Here is a 5,003-nt window from a genome sequence, read left to right as displayed (position 1 = left end):
CCACGCCTCTCATACAGTAAAAGGGACTCCATAAGCTCATCCAAGACTCTAAACATAGGCCTTGTACAGAGCCTTGCCCATGTGTTAGAGGGAAGAAAGAGCAGAAAGAAATATAGAAAGAAAGATAAAACCCAACCCTAAGCCTCCCACGCCTCTCATACAGTAAAAGGGACACCGTAAGCTCACGTAAGACTCCTGTAAAAGTAAAACAGTAAATATAAACCATTCCGAGAGCCTTGTCGATGTGTTAGCGGGAAGAAAGAGAACAAAGAAAGAAAACCCCCAATCCTACGCCTCCAACGATCCCCATGACACTAAATGAGACTCCGTAAGCTCATCCAAGAATCTAGTAAGCATAAGCCTTGCCGAGAGCCTTGCCCATGTTAGTCTCTGCCCCGCCCTCTCTCCCTGGCGATGGTCCGTCTCTCCGAGGTGTTGCCGGGTCAAGGCCGCGAGGGAATAAGACAGTGCGTGGCCGTTAGCGGTGTTAATGAAGAGTGACGTGAGGGAACTAGGGTGTGGGTGTGTGGGTGTGCCTACGTAGCTAGCTGGTCCTGTTAGCCCTGGTCGCTGCTAGGAATGTGATGGAGTGGGGAAAAGAGCAAAGAGTGAGAAATTATGAAAGAATGAGAAAGGAAGAGTAAAGAATAGGAAATAAGGAAAAATAAGAAAGGGTAAAGAGTAAAACAAAATAGAATAAAGTGATGGAGTGGGGAAAAGATTAAAGAGTGAGAAGTATGAGATAATGAGAAAGAGGAGTAAAGGAATAAGAAATAAGGAAAAATAAGAAAAGTGTAAGGAGTTAGACAAGTAAGAAAGAATTAGACCAAAAGTATAGAGTGAACGAGGAGGATTATGCCCTGTGCCAATTTGTACGCAGTAAGGAAGTGTAAAACTAGGGTGAGGATTACTTGTGCCAATTTGTACGCATAAGGAAGGTATTAATAGGATGGTCAGTATTATGTGTGCCAATTTGTACGCGATGAGAAAGATAGGATCAGTATTACGAGTGCCAATTTGTACGCGATAAGAATGGTGCAGAAAGAGGTCAGCATAACTTGTACCAATAATGTACGCAGTATATGAATATAATATATGTTCCAACAAGGGTGAGGGATAGCGATGTTATGATTGCCGCGATAAGGAAGAATTATTATCAGTAATATGTGTGCCAATTTGTACATATGATGAAAAATGTTAAACGAGGATCAATATTTTCTATTGCCAGTTGTACGCGATAAGGAAAATTATAGGATCTAGTGTTACATATTGCCAGTTGTGCGCGATAAGGTATAGGATCAATATTTTCTGTGCCAATTTAGCCGCGATAAGGAAGATATAGGATCAGTATTGTAATAAGCCTTAATTTGTACATGATAAAGGAAGAATTATAGGATCGAAAGTATTGTGAAAAATACCAGTTGTACCGCGATAAGAAGATATGGGATCAGTGTTTTTATGCCAATTTATTACGCGATAAGGAAGAATTATAGGATCAGTATTTTTGTATTGTAATTTGTACGCGATCTCTGAGGAAGTATAAGTTAATATTTTGTGCACCAATTTGTACGCGATAAGGAAGGTATAGGAGCAGTATTGCGTGCGCACCAGTTGTACGCGATGAAATAAAATAAAAGAAACAGGGCGATGTCTGCCCCAGGCGAAACTCTCTAGCAGAACACAAGGCAATTTACCTGTCAGTCTACCTGCATCGCTGAGTGTCAGAATGAAGCCAACAGGTGTGAATACTCGATATAGAGGAGCCTGTAAGCCAGTTCTGTACAGCAGGAGGGAATGAGATGACACTCCTGAAGGTGACAACAGAGCTAAACCGGCAGAGACCTCTGCAGCACGTGAGACAGAGCTAAGAAGGGAACGGTGAAACAGTGGAAGGGAGGAAGAAGATAAGGACGAAAGAACAATGAAACAGAATTAAGGCTGAGGGACAGGTGGCCTCTAAGGCTGCAGGAAGCAACCCAGAAAATACTCCCACAAGCCACGTGGAGACAGCTACGAAGACAGTGAGCAAGTGGAAGGAGGTTTCCTGCAGAGAAGATGAGACAGAAACAATGAAACAAATTAAAGGCTGAGGTTTTCCTACAGAGGACTGAAGCCTAAACCCCAGGGCCTCAGGAGAGATAAAGATGCAAGGAATGATGAAAGACATGCAAGTGACGTTTCTGATAGAAAAAAAAAGCAAGACAGGCCTCTGAAGCAGAGCCAAACACAAAACAAGTGGAGCTCTACAACTAGGAATAAAAACAGAAAACCATTGCCTCACGGAGCTACGAGAACAGCATAACGAAGTGAACTCTCTATAACAGGACTAAAACCAAACTGGGAGCTCAGATTCAGACAAAGAGCAACGCAGCAAGTAGGCGCTCTCTGATAGGACTAAAACATGAAAACCAAGGAGCCTCACGGGCTACGAGGAACAGTGAAGAAAGCCGAAGAGTGAGATTTTACACACACAAGGGAGAAGAAAAACTAATACTGGAACCCTCTGAAGTAAAAGAAAAACAAGAAGCGGTATGTCTTATGTGAAACAGGGTGTACTGTTTATACGAGAGGAAAAACTGAAAAAACTACAGCCCGAGGCCTCATAAGCTAAACTCTACAAATAATCGCTATCTCTTCCTGGTAAAAATGCAGATTCTAAAAGACAAGGAAGTAAAGAAACAAAAGAGGCATAATGCGTATCTCTTCCTAGTAGAGATAGTCTATAAAAGACAACTGTACAGCCTATTATAGATAACTCTTTATAGAAAGAACAAATAAGTAACAACCCGGATCTTTGTACTGTAAGATGTCGTATTATACAGTATAGTAGGAACCTTTATTTTTGCAGCAGGTGATATGGTAGGAAGCCGGAATAGCTATAAACGGCAGAAGAGGAAAATAGGGACCTGAAGGAAAATATAAACGTTGAAGTCTTTATATGAAGACAATGATGATTTTAATGGAACAAAATAGAAGGCTTCCAAACATGAGAAGCATTTGTAGGGAACTTTAGGACCCAACAAGCAGAAGTAAAAAAGATGACTGGAATATATAAACGATGAAGTCTTTATTATAGAGGGAGATAATGATTTTTAATGGAACCCAAGATAGAATAAAGCGTATATAGCAAATGATAGCAATAGAATATTTGGAAGAAAAACAAAAGGAATTTTTTTTACAACAAGGGTGTCTAGACAGCTCAAGGGCACACACAAAAGAAAACAGCAGGCCCACTTCTCGCTGCTCCCAAAAAGAATCAAAGTGGGTCAGAAAGAAGAAAAGGTCAACTTCGGAGAAATTGTCCCGATGCCACCTTTGAAAGAGGTTTCAAATCGTAAGCCAGGAGGAAATACAGGTAGAGGAAGATTTTACCAAGTTTACAGCGTAAGGGGATGAAAAGGTGAAGATGCTGGTTTCTCTTACTCAAGGGGTTTGGACAGTATGGGATGAGCATGAGTAGAAAGTCATTGTGCAGCGGGGCCGTGAGATGGGAGGCATGCGGATTATAGGTTCGAAGGCAGTCAGCGTGGAAATATCAAGTGAAAATGAAAGAAGAAGCAACATCGTGGCGGAATTTTAAGGTAAAGACTATCAGTGGGAGGAGGAGAGCTGATGAGACAGAAGAGCCCTTGGACTCCCACTCTATAGATGTAAGTGTAATATATAAACAATGGAATCTTTGTATAGAGACATGACGATTTTAATGGAGACCAAATATGGGATAAGCGTTCAGAAAGCGACTGAAGTGTTGGACGAAGATAGAGAAAAAAAGAAAGGTGGAATATCACTAAACGATGGAAGAGCGATATATAGAAACCTCAAGAATATGAAAGATTTTATATGAGACAATATATAGATAGGAATTTAGAAGCATTTGTGAAGTGCTAGACGAAACTACAAGAAAAAAAAAGAAGGTGGAATATATAAACGTGGAATCTTTGTATAGAGAATAAGAGATTTTATATGGGAACAAAAGATACATAATAGATTTAAAGTATTTATGAGGAAATGATGGGACAAAATAGAAGAAAAATAGGAAGATATGTGGGAAATATATAAACGATGGAAGAGCTTTGTACAGAAGAATATGGATTTTAATGGAACAAAATATATAGGATAAGGATATAAGGAAGCATTTGTAAGGGAATTTTGTAATCGATAAACAAACCACTAACACCAATAGGCCAAATTTTGCCTGAGATAAGCCCCAAAATAGATGATCATAAACTGATCCACAAAATGCGTTGATACTAAATTGTAAATGGTTTGCGTGAGTGACTATTTCCTCATTTTCCATGCTTGGGGAGTGGCCTTCAAGCGCGGCCCTGCATGCCACCACCACCACCACCACCACTTGGTCAATGTCTGATCTCGTGAACTCTACCACCGCGTAATGTACATTCCACAAATACTTTGACATATATATTGGGTTAGATCTTTGTACGTAAAGCACCAGGTAGCTGTCTAGCTATAACACAAATACTATGCACTCAATAGATTATACATTGTGCTCTCTCTCTCTCTCTCTCTCTCTCTCTCTCTCTCCTCTCTCTCTCTCTCTCTCTCTCTCTCTCTCTCTCTCTCTCTCTCTCTCTCTCTCTCTCTCTCTCTCTCTCACACCAGAATTTGTTCCACTTTTTATATTTTTTCCATTTTTCTCGGCTGTATAAGCGATGCGACAAGGATACATGCCAGACCAGCGCACACCAGCACGGACGCACCACCATAAACACTGACGGCACCTGGTTTCAATGATAATGTAAAACACCTCATTCACACACCGACCCCCTCTGCTGAGAGAAGGTCGTGACCTCACCACTGCGCCCCCAGCATCACTTGCCGTGTGTTTTCGTCGTGCTCTTGGGCGTTTTGTGTGTTCTCGCTTGTGGATGGCAATAGCGGTGCCTGCTTGATTTCCCGACACGTGTTTTGGTGTGTGTTCATGTGGTTCTGCCTGTGGTTTGCCTCTGTGATTTGTGTTCCAGTGTTTTTGCGTGTGATCT

This window comes from Eriocheir sinensis, unplaced genomic scaffold (assembly GCF_024679095.1).
Source record: "Eriocheir sinensis breed Jianghai 21 unplaced genomic scaffold, ASM2467909v1 Scaffold663, whole genome shotgun sequence".
NCBI lineage: Eukaryota > Metazoa > Arthropoda > Malacostraca > Decapoda > Varunidae > Eriocheir > Eriocheir sinensis.
Note: the sequence above shows the minus strand (reverse complement) of the source record.